The sequence below is a fragment of the Salmo salar genome, unplaced genomic scaffold (genome assembly GCF_965601325.2).
Source record: "Salmo salar unplaced genomic scaffold, fSalSal1 ptg000135l, whole genome shotgun sequence".
NCBI classification, from domain to species: Eukaryota; Metazoa; Chordata; class Actinopteri; order Salmoniformes; family Salmonidae; genus Salmo; species Salmo salar.
Window position 1 is genome coordinate 303,231 of NW_027675320.1, and position 20,949 is coordinate 324,179.

At 42.9% G+C, this 20,949-nt stretch overlaps 23 non-coding genes across 23 annotated transcripts; 14 read left to right on the forward strand and 9 right to left on the reverse strand.

Moving 5' to 3' along the window:
* Positions 1–1,516: 1,516 nt before the first annotated feature.
* Positions 1,517–1,588, forward strand: trnap-agg (transfer RNA proline (anticodon AGG)). The gene has a single exon. It is a non-coding gene; the product is annotated as a tRNA-Pro (tRNA).
* A 267-nt stretch (positions 1,589–1,855) lies between these two features.
* trnag-ucc (transfer RNA glycine (anticodon UCC)) lies at positions 1,856–1,927 on the reverse strand. Its single transcript has one exon. It is a non-coding gene; the product is annotated as a tRNA-Gly (tRNA).
* Positions 1,928–2,922: 995 nt separating this feature from the next.
* trnap-agg (transfer RNA proline (anticodon AGG)) lies at positions 2,923–2,994 on the forward strand. Its single transcript has one exon. It is a non-coding gene; the product is annotated as a tRNA-Pro (tRNA).
* A 267-nt stretch (positions 2,995–3,261) lies between these two features.
* On the reverse strand, positions 3,262–3,333 carry trnag-ucc (transfer RNA glycine (anticodon UCC)). The gene has a single exon. It is a non-coding gene; the product is annotated as a tRNA-Gly (tRNA).
* Positions 3,334–4,327: 994 nt separating this feature from the next.
* Positions 4,328–4,399, forward strand: trnap-agg (transfer RNA proline (anticodon AGG)). Its single transcript has one exon. It is a non-coding gene; the product is annotated as a tRNA-Pro (tRNA).
* A 267-nt stretch (positions 4,400–4,666) lies between these two features.
* On the reverse strand, positions 4,667–4,738 carry trnag-ucc (transfer RNA glycine (anticodon UCC)). The gene has a single exon. It is a non-coding gene; the product is annotated as a tRNA-Gly (tRNA).
* Positions 4,739–5,732: 994 nt separating this feature from the next.
* On the forward strand, positions 5,733–5,804 carry trnap-agg (transfer RNA proline (anticodon AGG)). The gene has a single exon. It is a non-coding gene; the product is annotated as a tRNA-Pro (tRNA).
* A 267-nt stretch (positions 5,805–6,071) lies between these two features.
* trnag-ucc (transfer RNA glycine (anticodon UCC)) lies at positions 6,072–6,143 on the reverse strand. Its single transcript has one exon. It is a non-coding gene; the product is annotated as a tRNA-Gly (tRNA).
* A 994-nt stretch (positions 6,144–7,137) lies between these two features.
* Positions 7,138–7,209, forward strand: trnap-agg (transfer RNA proline (anticodon AGG)). The gene has a single exon. It is a non-coding gene; the product is annotated as a tRNA-Pro (tRNA).
* Positions 7,210–7,476: 267 nt separating this feature from the next.
* Positions 7,477–7,548, reverse strand: trnag-ucc (transfer RNA glycine (anticodon UCC)). Its single transcript has one exon. It is a non-coding gene; the product is annotated as a tRNA-Gly (tRNA).
* Positions 7,549–8,542: 994 nt separating this feature from the next.
* On the forward strand, positions 8,543–8,614 carry trnap-agg (transfer RNA proline (anticodon AGG)). The gene has a single exon. It is a non-coding gene; the product is annotated as a tRNA-Pro (tRNA).
* Positions 8,615–8,881: 267 nt separating this feature from the next.
* Positions 8,882–8,953, reverse strand: trnag-ucc (transfer RNA glycine (anticodon UCC)). Its single transcript has one exon. It is a non-coding gene; the product is annotated as a tRNA-Gly (tRNA).
* Positions 8,954–9,947: 994 nt separating this feature from the next.
* Positions 9,948–10,019, forward strand: trnap-agg (transfer RNA proline (anticodon AGG)). Its single transcript has one exon. It is a non-coding gene; the product is annotated as a tRNA-Pro (tRNA).
* A 267-nt stretch (positions 10,020–10,286) lies between these two features.
* trnag-ucc (transfer RNA glycine (anticodon UCC)) lies at positions 10,287–10,358 on the reverse strand. The gene has a single exon. It is a non-coding gene; the product is annotated as a tRNA-Gly (tRNA).
* Positions 10,359–11,351: 993 nt separating this feature from the next.
* Positions 11,352–11,424, forward strand: trnal-aag (transfer RNA leucine (anticodon AAG)). Its single transcript has one exon. It is a non-coding gene; the product is annotated as a tRNA-Leu (tRNA).
* Positions 11,425–11,691: 267 nt separating this feature from the next.
* trnag-ucc (transfer RNA glycine (anticodon UCC)) lies at positions 11,692–11,763 on the reverse strand. The gene has a single exon. It is a non-coding gene; the product is annotated as a tRNA-Gly (tRNA).
* Positions 11,764–12,756: 993 nt separating this feature from the next.
* Positions 12,757–12,829, forward strand: trnal-aag (transfer RNA leucine (anticodon AAG)). Its single transcript has one exon. It is a non-coding gene; the product is annotated as a tRNA-Leu (tRNA).
* A 267-nt stretch (positions 12,830–13,096) lies between these two features.
* trnag-ucc (transfer RNA glycine (anticodon UCC)) lies at positions 13,097–13,168 on the reverse strand. The gene has a single exon. It is a non-coding gene; the product is annotated as a tRNA-Gly (tRNA).
* Positions 13,169–14,161: 993 nt separating this feature from the next.
* On the forward strand, positions 14,162–14,233 carry trnap-agg (transfer RNA proline (anticodon AGG)). The gene has a single exon. It is a non-coding gene; the product is annotated as a tRNA-Pro (tRNA).
* A 1,332-nt stretch (positions 14,234–15,565) lies between these two features.
* Positions 15,566–15,637, forward strand: trnap-agg (transfer RNA proline (anticodon AGG)). The gene has a single exon. It is a non-coding gene; the product is annotated as a tRNA-Pro (tRNA).
* A 1,332-nt stretch (positions 15,638–16,969) lies between these two features.
* On the forward strand, positions 16,970–17,041 carry trnap-agg (transfer RNA proline (anticodon AGG)). The gene has a single exon. It is a non-coding gene; the product is annotated as a tRNA-Pro (tRNA).
* A 1,332-nt stretch (positions 17,042–18,373) lies between these two features.
* On the forward strand, positions 18,374–18,445 carry trnap-agg (transfer RNA proline (anticodon AGG)). The gene has a single exon. It is a non-coding gene; the product is annotated as a tRNA-Pro (tRNA).
* A 1,331-nt stretch (positions 18,446–19,776) lies between these two features.
* trnap-agg (transfer RNA proline (anticodon AGG)) lies at positions 19,777–19,848 on the forward strand. Its single transcript has one exon. It is a non-coding gene; the product is annotated as a tRNA-Pro (tRNA).
* Positions 19,849–20,949: the final 1,101 nt, after the last annotated feature.

The window sequence follows — 20,949 nt, forward strand, 5'->3', positions numbered from 1 at the left end:
CAAGCCAGAAATAATCAGACACCCATTTTTCAAGCCAGTATATAATGTCACCAAAACCCAGAAGACAGCTAAATGCAGCACTCACCTTTGATGATCTTCATCAGATGACAACCCTAGGACATTATGTTATACAATACATGCATGTTTTGTTCAATCAAGTTCATATTTATATCAAAAACCAGCTTTTTACATTAGCATGTGACGTTCAGAACTAGCATACCCCCCGCAAACTTTCGGGGAATTCGCTAACATTTTACTAAATTACTCACGATAAACGTTCACAAAAAGCATAACAATTATTTTAAGAATTATAGATACAGACCTCCTCTATGCACTCGATATGTCCGATTTTAAAATAGCTTTTTGGTGAAAGCACATTTTGCAATATTCTAAGTATATAGCCCAGGCATCACGGGCTCGCTATTTAGACATCCGGCAAGTTTAGCACTCACCATAATCATATTTACTATTATAAAAATGTCATTACCTTTTGTTGTCTTCGTCAGAATGCACACCCAGGACGTCTACTTCAATAACAAATGTTGGTTTGGTCCAAAATAATCCATCGTTATATCCGAATAGCGGCGTTTTGTTCGTGCGTTCCAGACACTATCCGAAATAGTAAAGAAGTGTCGCGCGCTTGGCGCAATTCCTGACAATAAAATTCAAAGTATTCAATTGCCGTACGTCGAAGCATGTCAACCGCTGTTTAAAATCAATTTTTACGTCATTTTTCTCGTAGAAAAGCGGTAAAATTCCGACAGGGAATCTCCTTTTCGGCAAACAGAGGAAAAAATCCCAAAGGCGGGGGCGGTCGGGGTCACGCGCATAAGCTAGTGTCTCTTGATGGGCCACTTGAGAAAGGCGATAATGTGTTTCAGCCTGGGGCTGGAATGACGACATTCTCTTTTTTCCCGGGCTATGAGAGCCTATGGACGACGTGGGAAGTGTCACGTTAGAGCAGAGATCCTTAGTAAATGATAGAGATGGCAAAGAAGTTCCAGAAATGGTCAGACAGGCCACTTCCTGTAAAGGAATCTCTCAGGTTTTGACCTGCCATTTGAGTTCTGTTATACTCACAGACACCATTCAAACAGTTTTAGAAAATTTAGGGTGTTTTCTATCCATATGTAATAAGTATATGCATATTCTAGTTACTGAGTAGGAGTGGTAACCAGATTAAATCGGGTATGTTTTTTATCCAGCCGTGTCAATGCTGCCCCCTAGCCCTAACAGGTTAAAATATGAATTGATCTCATTTTGCTCAATATTCATTTGTCAACACTCATCATCAGTTTGCTGTCGCGGCTTAAGAAGACAGAATGTGAAAAACACAGCAGATGAAATACAAAAGATTTGAACTGAAGCCTGGTCAACAGTTTGGAAGACTGCTATGCTCACAAGTATAGCACAAACACTCACATGAGGTTCAATCTTTCCAAGCACCATGGACAAGAACAATGGATATCCTCATTGTCATTGCCGCAGAAAGCAAAACTATTTTCTTCTTGTGTAAGGCTCGTTGGTCTAGGGGTATGATTCTCGCTTAGGGTGCGAGAGGTCCCGGGTTCAAATCCCGGATGAGCCCTTTTGCAGATCTTTTAACAAGCTCAGACAGGCAGATCTCAGGCCACTGGTCGCAAACAGCCACCTCTTGGGCGCAGGACGAGGTGGCTGAATGCTTTCGGCGATGGACAGCTAATCTATTGTGATATTCACTAGTTGGCTCAATGTCGCACTTCATTTTGAAAACCTGCAAAAAGTAAGAGCAAATCGGACTTCCACGAACATTGATTCCAATGTAATACACTTGAAATTACACCCAGCCCCTAAAACTAGTGAATATCTCATGCTCTGCATTGGCCGGGAATCGAACCCGGGTCAACTGCTTGGAAGGCAGCTATGCTCACCACTATACCACCAATGCGACTGTGAAGCTCGCTAGCAACATGGAGACATCGATTCATATCCTGACCGTCATTTTTGTGGAAAGTGAAAATTCTTTGACCAAACGGATCGTTGGTGTAGGTGTACGATTATGGCTTAGGGTGCGAGAGGTCCCTGGTTAAAAAATCTAGCATTTTAATCAGTACCTGTTACCTTCAGATTTGTCCCGTGACACTTGTGGAGAACGTAGGGCAAAACTGAGAACATTGTGACAAGTGGGGTCACATTAGTTTGTAGCCCAAAGATTTTGGATTCTACAAACAGAAGTTGGCACATAAAGGGTTCCGACTTCAGACGAGTCCCCTGACACTTGTGGGGGACGTAGAGAGAAATTGAGAACACCACCGTGTTCGTGAGGGTCTCCCCTTTCCAGGGAGTGGTCATACGATTTTGTAGGTCAAACGGTTCAGAAGCTACAGATGTTTTTGTGAGAAGACCGATTATAGGTATGTCTCATGGTTTGACTAACACCGCTCTAGCTCCACCACCTTTCATTGCAGATGTGGAGGTGTAACATAAACAGTTATGGAGGCTTGAGACAGATACGACACATCTCAATCTCTCTAGTTGAAAACGGATCGATTTGAATAGGTATTTTTTACATTCGTTTACTTTGATTCACGTACTGATGCATCAGTCAACTCGAAATAAATGAGCTCCATTCTTTTTGAAGTTGTATTTTTTTCCGTTTCTCTTTTAAAATATGAATTGATCTCATTTTGCTCAATATTCATTTGTCAACACTCATCATCAGTTTGCTGTCGCGGCTTAAGAAGACAGAATGTGAAAAACACAGCAGATGAAATACAAAAGATTTGAACTGAAGCCTGGTCAACAGTTTGGAAGACTGCTATGCTCACAAGTATAGCACAAACACTCACATGAGGTTCAATCTTTCCAAGCACCATGGACAAGAACAATGGATATCCTCATTGTCATTGCCGCAGAAAGCAAAACAATTTTCTTCTTGTGTAAGGCTCGTTGGTCTAGGGGTATGATTCTCGCTTAGGGTGCGAGAGGTCCCGGGTTCAAATCCCCGATGAGCCCTTTTGCAGATCTTTTAACAAGCTCAGACAGGCAGATCTCAGGCCACTGGTCGCAAACAGCCACCTCTTGGGCGCAGGACGAGGTGGCTGAATGCTTTCGGCGATGGACAGCTAATCTATTGTGATATTCACTAGTTGGCTCAATGTCGCACTTCATTTTGAAAACCTGCAAAAAGTAAGAGCAAATCGGACTTCCACGAACATTGATTCCAATGTAATACACTTGAAATTACACCCAGCCCCTAAAACTAGTGAATATCTCATGCTCTGCATTGGCCGGGAATCTAACCCGGGTCAACTGCTTGGAAGGCAGCTATGCTCACCACTATACCACCAATGCGACTTGAAGCTCGCTAGCAACATGGAGACATCGATTTATATCCTGACCGTCATTTTTGTGTAAAGTGAAAATTCTTTGACCAAACGGATCGTTGGTGTAGGTGTACGATTATGGCTTAGGGTGCGAGAGGTCCCTGGTTAAAAAATCTATCATTTTAATCAGTACCTGTTACCTTCAGATTTGTCCCGTGACACTTGTGGAGAACGTAGGGCAAAACTGAGAACATTGTGACAAGTGGGGTCACATTAGTTTGTAGCCCAAAGATTTTGGATTCTACAAACAGAAGTTGGCACATAAAGGGTTCCGACTTCAGACGAGTCCCCTGACACTTGTGGGGGACGTAGAGAGAAATTGAGAACACCACCGTGTTCGTGAGGGTCTCCCCTTTCCAGGGAGTGGTCATACGATTTTGTAGATCAAACGGTTCAGAAGCTACAGATGTTTTTGTGAGAAGACCGATTATAGGTATGTCTCATGGTTTGACTAACACCGCTCTAGCTCCACCACCTTTCATTGCAGATGTGGAGGTGTAACATAAACAGTTATGGAGGCTTGAGACAGATACGACACATCTCAATCTCTCTAGTTGAAAACGGATCGATTTGAATGGGTATTTTTTACATTCGTTTACTTTGATTCACGTACTGATGCATCAGTCAACTCAAAATAAATGAGCTCCATTCTTTTTGAAGTTGTATTTTTTTCCGTTTCTCTTTTAAAATATGAATTGATCTCATTTTGCTCAATATTCATTTGTCAACACTCATCATCAGTTTGCTGTCGCGGCTTAAGAAGACAGAATGTGAAAAACACAGCAGATGAAATACAAAAGATTTGAACTGAAGCCTGGTCAACAGTTTGGAAGACTGCTATGCTCACAAGTATAGCACAAACACTCACATGAGGTTCAATCTTTCCAAGCACCATGGACAAGAACAATGGATATCCTCATTGTCATTGCCGCAGAAAGCAAAACAATTTTCTTCTTGTGTAAGGCTCGTTGGTCTAGGGGTATGATTCTCGCTTAGGGTGCGAGAGGTCCCGGGTTCAAATCCCGGATGAGCCCTTTTGCAGATCTTTTAACAAGCTCAGACAGGCAGATCTCAGGCCACTGGTCGCAAACAGCCACCTCTTGGGCGCAGGACGAGGTGGCTGAATGCTTTCGGCGATGGACAGCTAATCTATTGTGATATTCACTAGTTGGCTCAATGTCGCACTTCATTTTGAAAACCTGCAAAAAGTAAGAGCAAATCGGACTTCCACGAACATTGATTCCAATGTAATACACTTGAAATTACACCCAGCCCCTAAAACTAGTGAATATCTCATGCTCTGCATTGGCCGGGAATCTAACCCGGGTCAACTGCTTGGAAGGCAGCTATGCTCACCACTATACCACCAATGCGACTTGAAGCTCGCTAGCAACATGGAGACATCGATTTATATCCTGACCGTCATTTTTGTGGAAAGTGAAAATTCTTTGACCAAACGGATCGTTGGTGTAGGTGTACGATTATGGCTTAGGGTGCGAGAGGTCCCTGGTTAAAAAATCTAGCATTTTAATCAGTACCTGTTACCTTCAGATTTGTCCCGTGACACTTGTGGAGAACGTAGGGCAAAACTGAGAACATTGTGACAAGTGGGGTCACATTAGTTTGTAGCCCAAAGATTTTGGATTCTACAAACAGAAGTTGGCACATAAAGGGTTCCGACTTCAGACGAGTCCCCTGACACTTGTGGGGGACGTAGAGAGAAATTGAGAACACCACCGTGTTCGTGAGGGTCTCCCCTTTCCAGGGAGTGGTCATACGATTTTGTAGATCAAACGGTTCAGAAGCTACAGATGTTTTTGTGAGAAGACCGATTATAGGTATGTCTCATGGTTTGACTAACACCGCTCTAGCTCCACCACCTTTCATTGCAGATGTGGAGGTGTAACATAAACAGTTATGGAGGCTTGAGACAGATACGACACATCTCAATCTCTCTAGTTGAAAACGGATCGATTTGAATGGGTATTTTTTACATTCGTTTACTTTGATTCACGTACTGATGCATCAGTCAACTCAAAATAAATGAGCTCCATTCTTTTTGAAGTTGTATTTTTTTCCGTTTCTCTTTTAAAATATGAATTGATCTCATTTTGCTCAATATTCATTTGTCAACACTCATCATCAGTTTGCTGTCGCGGCTTAAGAAGACAGAATGTGAAAAACACAGCAGATGAAATACAAAAGATTTGAACTGAAGCCTGGTCAACAGTTTGGAAGACTGCTATGCTCACAAGTATAGCACAAACACTCACATGAGGTTCAATCTTTCCAAGCACCATGGACAAGAACAATGGATATCCTCATTGTCATTGCCGCAGAAAGCAAAACAATTTTCTTCTTGTGTAAGGCTCGTTGGTCTAGGGGTATGATTCTCGCTTAGGGTGCGAGAGGTCCCGGGTTCAAATCCCGGATGAGCCCTTTTGCAGATCTTTTAACAAGCTCAGACAGGCAGATCTCAGGCCACTGGTCGCAAACAGCCACCTCTTGGGCGCAGGACGAGGTGGCTGAATGCTTTCGGCGATGGACAGCTAATCTATTGTGATATTCACTAGTTGGCTCAATGTCGCACTTCATTTTGAAAACCTGCAAAAAGTAAGAGCAAATCGGACTTCCACGAACATTGATTCCAATGTAATACACTTGAAATTACACCCAGCCCCTAAAACTAGTGAATATCTCATGCTCTGCATTGGCCGGGAATCGAACCCGGGTCAACTGCTTGGAAGGCAGCTATGCTCACCACTATACCACCAATGCGACTTGAAGCTCGCTAGCAACATGGAGACATCGATTTATATCCTGACCGTCATTTTTGTGGAAAGTGAAAATTCTTTGACCAAACGGATCGTTGGTGTAGGTGTACGATTATGGCTTAGGGTGCGAGAGGTCCCTGGTTAAAAAATCTAGCATTTTAATCAGTACCTGTTACCTTCAGATTTGTCCCGTGACACTTGTGGAGAACGTAGGGCAAAACTGAGAACATTGTGACAAGTGGGGTCACATTAGTTTGTAGCCCAAAGATTTTGGATTCTACAAACAGAAGTTGGCACATAAAGGGTTCCGACTTCAGACGAGTCCCCTGACACTTGTGGGGGACGTAGAGAGAAATTGAGAACACCACCGTGTTCGTGAGGGTCTCCCCTTTCCAGGGAGTGGTCATACGATTTTGTAGATCAAACGGTTCAGAAGCTACAGATGTTTTTGTGAGAAGACCGATTATAGGTATGTCTCATGGTTTGACTAACACCGCTCTAGCTCCACCACCTTTCATTGCAGATGTGGAGGTGTAACATAAACAGTTATGGAGGCTTGAGACAGATACGACACATCTCAATCTCTCTAGTTGAAAACGGATCGATTTGAATGGGTATTTTTTACATTCGTTTACTTTGATTCACGTACTGATGCATCAGTCAACTCAAAATAAATGAGCTCCATTCTTTTTGAAGTTGTATTTTTTTCCGTTTCTCTTTTAAAATATGAATTGATCTCATTTTGCTCAATATTCATTTGTCAACACTCATCATCAGTTTGCTGTCGCGGCTTAAGAAGACAGAATGTGAAAAACACAGCAGATGAAATACAAAAGATTTGAACTGAAGCCTGGTCAACAGTTTGGAAGACTGCTATGCTCACAAGTATAGCACAAACACTCACATGAGGTTCAATCTTTCCAAGCACCATGGACAAGAACAATGGATATCCTCATTGTCATTGCCGCAGAAAGCAAAACAATTTTCTTCTTGTGTAAGGCTCGTTGGTCTAGGGGTATGATTCTCGCTTAGGGTGCGAGAGGTCCCGGGTTCAAATCCCGGATGAGCCCTTTTGCAGATCTTTTAACAAGCTCAGACAGGCAGATCTCAGGCCACTGGTCGCAAACAGCCACCTCTTGGGCGCAGGACGAGGTGGCTGAATGCTTTCGGCGATGGACAGCTAATCTATTGTGATATTCACTAGTTGGCTCAATGTCGCACTTCATTTTGAAAACCTGCAAAAAGTAAGAGCAAATCGGACTTCCACGAACATTGATTCCAATGTAATACACTTGAAATTACACCCAGCCCCTAAAACTAGTGAATATCTCATGCTCTGCATTGGCCGGGAATCGAACCCGGGTCAACTGCTTGGAAGGCAGCTATGCTCACCACTATACCACCAATGCGACTTGAAGCTCGCTAGCAACATGGAGACATCGATTTATATCCTGACCGTCATTTTTGTGGAAAGTGAAAATTCTTTGACCAAACGGATCGTTGGTGTAGGTGTACGATTATGGCTTAGGGTGCGAGAGGTCCCTGGTTAAAAAATCTAGCATTTTAATCAGTACCTGTTACCTTCAGATTTGTCCCGTGACACTTGTGGAGAACGTAGGGCAAAACTGAGAACATTGTGACAAGTGGGGTCACATTAGTTTGTAGCCCAAAGATTTTGGATTCTACAAACAGAAGTTGGCACATAAAGGGTTCCGACTTCAGACGAGTCCCCTGACACTTGTGGGGGACGTAGAGAGAAATTGAGAACACCACCGTGTTCGTGAGGGTCTCCCCTTTCCAGGGAGTGGTCATACGATTTTGTAGATCAAACGGTTCAGAAGCTACAGATGTTTTTGTGAGAAGACCGATTATAGGTATGTCTCATGGTTTGACTAACACCGCTCTAGCTCCACCACCTTTCATTGCAGATGTGGAGGTGTAACATAAACAGTTATGGAGGCTTGAGACAGATACGACACATCTCAATCTCTCTAGTTGAAAACGGATCGATTTGAATGGGTATTTTTTACATTCGTTTACTTTGATTCACGTACTGATGCATCAGTCAACTCAAAATAAATGAGCTCCATTCTTTTTGAAGTTGTATTTTTTTCCGTTTCTCTTTTAAAATATGAATTGATCTCATTTTGCTCAATATTCATTTGTCAACACTCATCATCAGTTTGCTGTCGCGGCTTAAGAAGACAGAATGTGAAAAACACAGCAGATGAAATACAAAAGATTTGAACTGAAGCCTGGTCAACAGTTTGGAAGACTGCTATGCTCACAAGTATAGCACAAACACTCACATGAGGTTCAATCTTTCCAAGCACCATGGACAAGAACAATGGATATCCTCATTGTCATTGCCGCAGAAAGCAAAACAATTTTCTTCTTGTGTAAGGCTCGTTGGTCTAGGGGTATGATTCTCGCTTAGGGTGCGAGAGGTCCCGGGTTCAAATCCCGGATGAGCCCTTTTGCAGATCTTTTAACAAGCTCAGACAGGCAGATCTCAGGCCACTGGTCGCAAACAGCCACCTCTTGGGCGCAGGACGAGGTGGCTGAATGCTTTCGGCGATGGACAGCTAATCTATTGTGATATTCACTAGTTGGCTCAATGTCGCACTTCATTTAGAAAACCTGCAAAAAGTAAGAGCAAATCGGACTTCCACGAACATTGATTCCAATGTAATACACTTGAAATTACACCCAGCCCCTAAAACTAGTGAATATCTCATGCTCTGCATTGGCCGGGAATCGAACCCGGGTCAACTGCTTGGAAGGCAGCTATGCTCACCACTATACCACCAATGCGACTGTGAAGCTCGCTAGCAACATGGAGACATCGATTCATATCCTGACCGTCATTTTTGTGGAAAGTGAAAATTCTTTGACCAAACGGATCGTTGGTGTAGGTGTACGATTATGGCTTAGGGTGCGAGAGGTCCCTGGTTAAAAAATCTAGCATTTTAATCAGTACCTGTTACCTTCAGATTAGTCCCGTGACACTTGTGGGGAACGTAGGGCAAAACTGAGAACATTGTGACAAGTGGGGTCACATTAGTTTGTAGCCCAAAGATTTTGGATTCTACAAACAGAAGTTGGCACATAAAGGGTTCCGACTTCAGACGGGTCCCCTGACACTTGTGGGGGACGTAGAGACAAATTGGGAACACCACCGTGTTCGTGAGGGTCTCCCCTTTCCAGGGAGTGGTCATACGAATTTGTAGGTCAAACGGTTCAGAAGCTACAGATGTTTTTGTGAGAAGACCGATTATAGGTATGTCTCATGGTTTGACTAACACCGCTCTAGCTCCACCACCTTTCATTGCAGATGTGGAGGTGTAACATAAACAGTTATGGAGGCTTGAGACAGATACGACACATCTCAATCTCTCTAGTTGAAAACTGATCGATTTGAATGGGTATTTTTTACATTCGTTTACTTTGATTCACGTACTGATGCATCAGTCAACTCAAAATAAATGAGCTCCATTCTTTTTGAAGTTTTATTTTTTCAGTTTCTCTTTTAAAATATTAATTGATCTCATTTTGCTCAATATTCATTTGTCAACACTCATCATCAGTTTGCTGTCGCGGCTTAAGAAGACAGAATGTGAAAAACACAGCAGATGAAATACAAAAGATTTGAACTGAAGCCTGGTCAACAGTTTGGAAGACTGCTATGCTCACAAGTATAGCACAAACACTCACATGAGGTTCAATCTTTCCAAGCACCATGGACAAGAACAATGGATATCCTCATTGTCATTGCCGCAGAAAGCAAAACTATTTTGTTATTGTGTAAGGCTCGTTGGTCTAGGGGTATGATTCTCGCTTAGGGTGCGAGAGGTCCCGGGTTCAAATCCCGGATGAGCCCTTTTGCAGATCTTTTAACAAGCTCAGACAGGCAGATCTCAGGCCACTGGTCGCAAACAGCCACCTCTTGGGCGCAGGACGAGGTGGCTGAATGGTTTAGGCGATGGACAGCTAATCTATTGTGATATTCACTAGCTGGCTCAATGTCGCACTTCATTTAGAAAACCTGCAAAAAGTAAGAGCAAATCGGACTTCCACGAAGATTGATTCCAAGGTAATACACTTGAAATTACACCCAGCCCGTAAAACTAGTGAATATCTCATGCTCTGCATTGGCCGGGAATCGAACCCGGGTCAACTGCTTGGAAGGCAGCTATGCTCACCACTATACCACCAATGCTATGTGAAGCTCGCTAGCAACATGGAGACATCGATTCATATCCTGACCGTCATTTTTGTGGAAAGTGAAAATTCTTTGACCAAACGGATCGTTGGTGTAGGTGTACGATTATGGCTTAGGGTGCGAGAGGTCCCTGGTTAAAAAATCTATCATTTTAATCAGTACCTGTTACCTTCAGATTAGTCCCGTGACACTTGTGGGGAATGTAGGGCAAAACTGAGAACATTGTGACAAGTGGGGTCACATTAGTTTGTTGCCCAAAGATTTTGGATTCTACAAACAGAAGTTGGCACATAAAGGGTTCCGACTTCAGACGGGTCCCCTGACACTTGTGGGGGACGTAGAGACAAAGTGGGAACACCACCGTGTTCGTGAGGGTCTCCCCTTTCCAGGGAGTGGTCATACGAATTTGTAGGTCAAACGGTTCAGAAGCTGCAGATGTTTTTGTGAGAAGACCGATTATAGGTATGTCTCATGGTTTGACTAACACCGCTCTAGCTCCACCACCTTTCATTGCATATGTGGAGGTGTAACATAAACAGTTATGGAGGCTTGAGACAGATACGACACATCTCAATCTCTCTAGTTGAAAACTGATCGATTTGAATGGGTATTTTTTACATTCGTTTACTTTGATTCACGTACTGATGCATCAGTCAACTCAAAATAAATGAGCTCCATTCTTTTTGAAGTTTTATTTTTTCAGTTTCTCTTTTAAAATATTAATTGATCTCATTTTGCTCAATATTCATTTGTCAACACTCATCATCAGTTTGCTGTCGCGGCTTAAGAAGACAGAATGTGAAAAACACAGCAGATGAAATACAAAAGATTTGAACTGAAGCCTGGTCAACAGTTTGGAAGACTGCTATGCTCACAAGTATAGCACAAACACTCACATGAGGTTCAATCTTTCCAAGCACCATGGACAAGAACAATGGATATCCTCATTGTCATTGCCGCAGAAAGCAAAACTATTTTGTTATTGTGTAAGGCTCGTTGGTCTAGGGGTATGATTCTCGCTTAAGGGTGCGAGAGGTCCCGGGTTCAAATCCCGGATGAGCTCTTTTGCAGATCTTTTAACAAGCTCAGACAGGCAGTTCTCAGGCCACTGGTCGCAAACAGCCACCTCTTGGGCGCAGGACGAGGTGGCTGAATGGTTTAGGCGATGGACAGCTAATCTATTGTGATATTCACTAGCTGGCTCAATGTCGCACTTCATTTAGAAAACCTGCAAAAAGTAAGAGCAAATCGGACTTCCACGAAGATTGATTCCAAGGTAATACACTTGAAATTACACCCAGCCCGTAAAACTAGTGAATATCTCATGCTCTGCATTGGCCGGGAATCGAACCCGGGTCAACTGCTTGGAAGGCAGCTATGCTCACCACTATACCACCAATGCTATGTGAAGCTCGCTAGCAACATGGAGACATCGATTCATATCCTGACCGTCATTTTTGTGGAAAGTGAAAATTCTTTGACCAAACGGATCGTTGGTGTAGGTGTACGATTATGGCTTAGGGTGCGAGAGGTCCCTGGTTAAAAAATCTATCATTTTAATCAGTACCTGTTACCTTCAGATTAGTCCCGTGACACTTGTGGGGAATGTAGGGCAAAACTGAGAACATTGTGACAAGTGGGGTCACATTAGTTTGTTGCCCAAAGATTTTGGATTCTACAAACAGAAGTTGGCACATAAAGGGTTCCGACTTCAGACGGGTCCCCTGACACTTGTGGGGGACGTAGAGACAAAGTGGGAACACCACCGTGTTCGTGAGGGTCTCCCCTTTCCAGGGAGTGGTCATACGAATTTGTAGGTCAAACGGTTCAGAAGCTGCAGATGTTTTTGTGAGAAGACCGATTATAGGTATGTCTCATGGTTTGACTAACACCGCTCTAGCTCCACCACCTTTCATTGCATATGTGGAGGTGTAACATAAACAGTTATGGAGGCTTGAGACAGATACGACACATCTCAATCTCTCTAGTTGAAAACTGATCGATTTGAATGGGTATTTTTTACATTCGTTTACTTTGATTCACGTACTGATGCATCAGTCAACTCAAAATAAATGAGCTCCATTCTTTTTGAAGTTTTATTTTTTCAGTTTCTCTTTTAAAATATGAATTGATCTCATTTTGCTCAATATTCATTTGTCAACACTCATCATCAGTTTGCTGTCGCGGCTTAAGAAGACAGAATGTGAAAAACACAGCAGATGAAATACAAAAGATTTGAACTGAAGCCTGGTCAACAGTTTGGAAGACTGCTATGCTCACAAGTATAGCACAAACACTCACATGAGGTTCAATCTTTCCAAGCACCATGGACAAGAACAATGGATATCCTCATTGTCATTGCCGCAGAAAGCAAAACTATTTTGTTATTGTGTAAGGCTCGTTGGTCTAGGGGTATGATTCTCGCTTAAGGGTGCGAGAGGTCCCGGGTTCAAATCCCGGATGAGCCCTTTTGCAGATCTTTTAACAAGCTCAGACAGGCAGTTCTCAGGCCACTGGTCGCAAACAGCCACCTCTTGGGCGCAGGACGAGGTGGCTGAATGGTTTAGGCGATGGACAGCTAATCTATTGTGATATTCACTAGCTGGCTCAATGTCGCACTTCATTTAGAAAACCTGCAAAAAGTAAGAGCAAATCGGACTTCCACGAAGATTGATTCCAAGGTAATACACTTGAAATTACACCCAGCCCGTAAAACTAGTGAATATCTCATGCTCTGCATTGGCCGGGAATCGAACCCGGGTCAACTGCTTGGAAGGCAGCTATGCTCACCACTATACCACCAATGCTATGTGAAGCTCGCTAGCAACATGGAGACATCAATTCATATCCTGACCGTCATTTTTGTGGAAAGTGAAAATTCTTTGACCAAACGGATCGTTGGTGTAGGTGTACGATTATGGCTTAGGGTGCGAGAGGTCCCTGGTTAAAAAATCTATCATTTTAATCAGTACCTGTTACCTTCAGATTAGTCCCGTGACACTTGTGGGGAACGTAGGGCAAAACTGAGAACATTGTGACAAGTGGGGTCACATTAGTTTGTTGCCCAAAGATTTTGGATTCTACAAACAGAAGTTGGCACATAAAGGGTTCCGACTTCAGACGGGTCCCTTGACACTTGTGGGGGACGTAGAGACAAAGTGGGAACACCACCGTGTTTGTGAAGGTCTCCCCTTTCCAGGGAGTGGTCATACGATTTTGTAGGTCAAACGGTTCAGAAGCTGCAGATGTTTTTGTGAGAAGACATATTATAGGTATGTCTCATGGTTTGACTAACACCGCTCTAGCTCCACCACCTTTCATTGCATATGTGGAGGTGTAACATAAACAGTTATGGAGGCTTGAGACAGATACGACACATCTCAATCTCTCTAGTTGAAAACTGATCGATTTGAATGGGTATTTTTTACATTCGTTTACTTTGATTCACGTACTGATGCATCAGTCAACTCAAAATAAATGAGCTCCATTCTTTTTGAAGTTTTATTTTTTCAGTTTCTCTTTTAAAATATTAATTGATCTCATTTTGCTCAATATTCATTTGTCAACACTCATCATCAGTTTGCTGTCGCGGCTTAAGAAGACAGAATGTGAAAAACACAGCAGATGAAATACAAAAGATTTGAACTGAAGCCTGGTCAACAGTTTGGAAGACTGCTATGCTCACAAGTATAGCACAAACACTCACATGAGGTTCAATCTTTCCAAGCACCATGGACAAGAACAATGGATATCCTCATTGTCATTGCCGCAGAAAGCAAAACTATTTTGTTATTGTGTAAGGCTCGTTGGTCTAGGGGTATGATTCTTGCTTAGGGTGCGAGAGGTCCCGGGTTCAAATCCCGGATGAGCCCTTTTGCAGATCTTTTAACAAGCTCAGACAGGCAGATCTCAGGCCACTTGTCGCAAACAGCCACCTCTTGGGCGCAGGACGAGGTGGCTGAATGGTTTAGGCGATGGACAGCTAATCTATTGTGATATTCACTAGTTGGCTCAATGTCGCACTTCATTTAGAAAACCTGCAAAAAGGAAGAGCAAATTGGACTTCCACGAAGATTGATTCCAATGTAATACACTTGAAATTACACCCAGCCCCTAAAACCAGTGAATATCTCATGCTCTGCATTGGCCTGGAATCGAACCCGGGTCAACTGCTTGGAAGGCAGCTATGCTCACCACTATACCAACAATGCTATGTGAAGCTCGCTAGCAACATGGAGACATCGATTCATATCCTGACCGTCATTTTTGTGGAAAGTGAAAATTCTTTGACCAAACGGATCGTTGGTGTAGGTGTACGATTATGGCTTAGGGTGCGAGAGGTCCCTGGTTAAAAAATCTATCATTTTAATCAGTACCTGTTACCTTCAGATTAGTCCCGTGACACTTGTGGGGAACGTAGGGCAAAACTGAGAACATTGTGACAAGTGGGGTCACATTAGTTTGTTGCCCAAAGATTTTGGATTCTACAAACAGAAGTTGGCACATAAAGGGTTCCGACTTCAGACGGGTCCCTTGACACTTGTGGGGGACGTAGAGACAAAGTGGGAACACCACCGTGTTTGTGAAGGTCTCCCCTTTCCAGGGAGTGGTCATACGAATTTGTAGGTCAAACGGTTCAGAAGCTGCAGATGTTTTTGTGAGAAGACCGATTATAGGTATGTCTCATGGTTTGACTAACACCGCTCTAGCTCCACCACCTTTCATTGCAGATGTGGAGGTGTAACATAAACAGTTATGGAGGCTTGAGACAGATACGACACATCTCAATCTCTCTAGTTGAAAACTGATCGATTTGAATGGGTATTTTTTACATTCGTTTACTTTGATTCACGTACTGATGCATCAGTCAACTCAAAATAAATGAGCTCCATTCTTTTTGAAGTTTTATTTTTTCAGTTTCTCTTTTAAAATATTAATTGATCTCATTTTGCTCAATATTCATTTGTCAACACTCATCATCAGTTTGCTGTCGCGGCTTAAGAAGACAGAATGTGAAAAACACAGCAGATGAAATACAAAAGATTTGAACTGAAGCCTGGTCAACAGTTTGGAAGACTGCTATGCTCACAAGTATAGCACAAACACTCACATGAGGTTCAATCTTTCCAAGCACCATGGACAAGAACAATGGATATCCTCATTGTCATTGCCGCAGAAAGCAAAACTATTTTGTTATTGTGTAAGGCTCGTTGGTCTAGGGGTATGATTCTCGCTTAGGGTGCGAGAGGTCCCGGGTTCAAATCCCGGATGATCCCTCTTGCAGATCTTTTAACAAGCTCAGACAGGCAGATCTCAGGCCACTGGTCGCAAACAGCCACCTCTTGGGCGCAGGACGAGGTGGCTGAATGGTTTAGGCGATGGACAGCTAATCTATTGTGATATTCACTAGTTGGCTCAATGTCGCGCTTCATTTAGAAAACCTGCAAAAAGGAAGAGCAAATTGGACTTCCACGAAGATTGATTCCAATGTAATACACTTGAAATTACACCCAGCCCCTAAAACCAGAGAATATCTCATGCTCTGCATTGGCCTAGAATCGAACCCGGGTCAACTGCTTGGAAGGCAGCTATGCTCACCACTATACCATCAATGCTATGTGAAGCTCATTAGCAACATGGAGACATCGATTCATATCCTGACCGTCATTTTTGTGGAAAGTGAAAATTCTTTGACCAAACGGATCGTTGGTGTAGGTGTACGATTATGGCTTAGGGTGCGAGAGGTCCCTGGTTAAAAAATCTATCATTTTAATCAGTACCTGTTACCTTCAGATTAGTCCCGTGACACTTGTGGGGAAAGTAGGGCAAAACTGAGAACATTGTGACAAGTGGGGTCACATTAGTTTGTTGCCCAAAGATTTTGGATTCTACAAACAGAAGTTGGCACATAAAGGGTTCCGACTTCAGACGGGTCCCCTGACACTTGTGGGGGACGTAGAGACAAAGTGGGAACACCACCGTGTTTGTGAAGGTCTCCCCTTTCCAGGGAGTGGTCATACGAATTTGTAGGTCAAACGGTTCAGAAGCTGCAGATATTTTTGTGAGAAGACCGATTATAGGTATGTCTCATGGTTTGACTAACACCGCTCTAGCTCCACCACCTTTCATTGCAGATGTGGAGGTGTAACATAAACAGTTATGGAGGCTTGAGACAGATACGACACATCTCAATCTCTCTAGTTGAAAACTGATCGATTTGAATGGGTATTTTTTACATTCGTTTACTTTGATTCACGTACTGATGCATCAGTCAACTCAAAATAAATGAGCTCCATTCTTTTTGAAGTTTTATTTTTTCAGTTTCTCTTTTAAAATATTAATTGATCTCATTTTGCTCAATATTCATTTGTCAACACTCATCATCAGTTTGCTGTCGCGGCTTAAGAAGACAGAATGTGAAAAACACAGCAGATGAAATACAAAAGATTTGAACTGAAACCTGGTCAACAGTTTGGAAGACTGCTATGCTCACAAGTATAGCACAAACACTCACATGAGGTTCAATCTTTCCAAGCACCATGGACAAGAACAATGGATATCCTCATTGTCATTGCCGCAGAAAGCAAAACTATTTTGTTATTGTGTAAGGCTCGTTGGTCTAGGGGTATGATTCTCGCTTAGGGTGCGAGAGGTCCAGGGTTCAAATCCCGGATGAGCCCTCTTGCAGATCTTTTAACAAGCTCAGACAGGCAGATCTCAGGCCACTGGTCGCAAACAGCCACCTCTTGGGCGCAGGACGAGGTGGCTGAATGGTTTAGGCGATGGACAGCTAATCTATTGTGATATTCACTAGTTGGCTCAATGTCGCACTTCATTTAGAAAACCTGCAAAAAGGAAGAGCAAATTGGACTTCCACGAAGATTGATTCCAATGTAATACACTTGAAATTACACCCAGCCCCTAAATCCAGTGAATATCTCATGCTCTGCATTGGCCTAGAATCGAACCCGGGTCAACTGCTTGGAAGGCAGCTATGCTCACCACTATACCACCAATGCTATGTGAAGCTCGCTAGCAACATGGAGACATCGATTCATATCCTGACCGTCATTTTTGTGGAAAGTGAAAATTCTTTGACCAAACGGATCGTTGGTGTAGGTGTACGATTATGGCTTAGGGTGCGAGAGGTCCCTGGTTAAAAAATCTATCATTTTAATCAGTACCTGTTACCTTCAGATTAGTCCCGTGACACTTGTGGGGAACGTAGGGCAAAACTGAGAACATTGTGACAAGTGGGGTCACATTAGTTTGTTGCCCAAAGATTTTGGATTCTACAAACAGAAGTTGGCACATAAAGGGTTCCGACTTCAGACGGGTCCCCTGACACTTGTGGGGGACGTAGAGACAAAGTGGGAACACCACCGTGTTTGTGAAGGTCTCCCCTTTCCAGGGAGTGGTCATACGAATTTGTAGGTCAAACGGTTCAGAAGCTGCAGATGTTTTTGTGAGAAGACCGATTATAGGTATGTCTCATTGTTTGACTAACACCGCTCTAGCTCCACCACCTTTCATTGCAGATGTGGAGGTGTAACATAAACAGTTATGGAGGCTTGAGACAGATACGACACATCTCAATCTCTCTAGTTGAAAACTGATCGATTTGAATGGGTATTTTTTACATTCGTTTAGTTTGATTCACGTACTGATGCATCAGTCAACTCAAAATAAATGAGCTCCATTCTTTTTGAAGTTTTATTTTTTCAGTTTCTCTTTTAAAATATTAATTGATCTCATTTTGCTCAATATTCATTTGTCAACACTCATCATCAGTTTGCTGTCGCGGCTTAAGAAGACAGAATGTGAAAAACACAGCAGATGAAATACAAAAGATTTGAACTGAAGCCTGGTCAACAGTTTGGAAGACTGCTATGCTCACAAGTATAGCACAAACACTCACATGAGGTTCAATCTTTCCAAGCACCATGGACAAGAACAATGGATATCCTCATTGTCATTGCCGCAGAAAGCAAAACTATTTTGTTATTGTGTAAGGCTTGTTGGTCTAGGGGTATGATTCTCGCTTAGGTTGCGAGAGGTCCCGGGTTCAAATCCCGGATGAGCCCTCTTGCAGATCTTTTAACAAGCTCAGACAGGCAGATCTCAGGCCACTGGTCGCAAACAGCCACCTCTTGGGCGCAGGACGAGGTGGCTGAATGGTTTAGGCGATGGACAGCTAATCTATTGTGATATTCACTAGTTGGCTCAATGTCGCACTTCATTTAGAAAACCTGCAAAAAGGAAGAGGAAATTGGACTTCCACGAAGATTGATTCCAATGTAATACACTTGAAATTACACCCAGCCCCTAAAACCAGTGAATATCTCATGCTCTGCATTGGCCTGGAATCGAACCCGGGTCAACTGCTTGGAAGGCAGCTATGCTCACCACTAACCAACAATGCTATGTGAAGCTCGCTAGCAACATGGAGACATCGATTCATATCCTGACCGTCATTTTTGTGGAAAGTGAAAATTCTTTGACCAAACGGATCGTTGGTGTAGGTGTACGATTATGGCTTAGGGTGCGAGAGGTCCCTGGTTAAAAAATCTATCATTTTAATCAGTACCTGTTACCTTCAGATTAGTCCCGTGACACTTGTGGGGAACGTAGGGCAAAACTGAGAACATTGTGACAAGTGGGGTCACATTAGTTTGTTGCCCAAAGATTTTGGATTCTACAAACAGAAGTTGGCACATAAAGGGTTCCGACTTCAGACGGGTCCCCTGACACTTGTGGGGGACGTAGAGACAAAGTGGGAACACCACCGTGTTTGTGAAGGTCTCCCCTTTCCAGGGAGTGGTCATACGAATTTGTAGGTCAAACGGTTCAGAAGCTGCAGATGTTTTTGTGAGAAGACCGATTATAGGTATGTCTCATGGTTTGACTAACACCGCTCTAGCTCCACCACCTTTCATTGCAGATGTGGAGGTGTAACATAAACAGTTATGGAGGCTTGAGACAGATACGACACATCTCAATCTCTCTAGTTGAAAACTGATCGATTTGAATGGGTATTTTTTACATTCGTTTACTTTGATTCACGTACTGATGCATCAGTCAACTCAAAATAAATGAGCTCCATTCTTTTTGAAGTTTTATTTTTTCAGTTTCTCTTTTAAAATATTAATTGATCTCATTTTGCTCAATATTCATTTGTCAACACTCATCATCAGTTTGCTGTCGCGGCTTAAGAAGACAGAATGTGAAAAACACAGCAGATGAAATACAAAAGATTTGAACTGAAGCCTGGTCAACAGTTTGGAAGACTGCTATGCTCACAAGTATAGCACAAACACTCACATGAGGTTCAATCTTTCCAAGCACCATGGACAAGAACAATGGATATCCTCATTGTCATTGCCGCAGAAAGCAAAACTATTTTGTTATTGTGTAAGGCTCGTTGGTCTAGGGGTATGATTCTCGCTTAGGTTGCGAGAGGTCCCGGGTTCAAATCCCGGATGAGCCCTCTTGCAGATCTTTTAACAAGCTCAGACAGGCAGATCTCAGGCCACTGGTCGCAAACAGCCACCTCTTGGGCGCAGGACGAGGTGGCTGAATGGTTTAGGCGATGGACAGCTAATCTATTGTGATATTCACTAGTTGGCTCAATGTCGCACTTCATTTAGAAAACCTGCAAAAAGGAAGAGCAAATTGGACTTCCACAAAGATTGATTCCAATGTAATACACTTGAAATTACACCCAGCCCCTAAAACCAGTGAATATCTCATGCTCTGCATTGGCCTAGAATCAAACCCGGGTCAACTGCTTGGAAGGCAGCTATGCTCACCACTATACCACCAATGCTATGTGAAGCTCGCTAGCAACATGGAGACATCGATTCATATCCTGACCGTCATTTTTGTGGAAAGTGAAAATTCTTTGACCAAACGGATCGTTGGTGTAGGTGTACGATTATGGCTTAGGATGCGAGAGGTCCCTGGTTAAAATATCTATCATTTTAATCAGTACCTGTTACCTTCAGATTAGTCCCGTGACACTTGTGGGGAACGTAGGGCAAAACTGAGAACATTGTGACAAGTGGGGTCACATTAGTTTGTTGCCTAAAGATTTTGGATTCTACAAACAGAAGTTGCAACATAAAGGGTTCCGACTTCAGACGGGTCCCCTGACACTTGTGGGGGACGTAGAGACAAAGTGGGAACACCACCGTGTTCGTGAGGGTCTCCCCTTTCCGGGGAGTGGTCATACGAATTTGTAGGTCAAACGGTTCAGAAGCTGCAGATGTTTTTGTGAGAAGACCGATTATAGGTATGTCTCATGGTTTGACTAACACCGCTCTAGCTCCACCACCTTTCATTGCAGATGTGGAGGTGTAACATAAACAGTTATGGAGGCTTGAGACAGATACGACACATCTCAATCTCTCTAGTTGAAAACTGATCGATTTGAATGGGTATTTTTTACATTCGTTTACTTTGATTCACGTACTGATGCATCAGTCAACTCAAAATAAATGAGCTCCATTCTTTTTGAAGTTTTATTTTTTCAGTTTCTCTTTTAACCTCTTACATCTAGACGTTCCGCTAGCGGAACACCTGCTCCAAT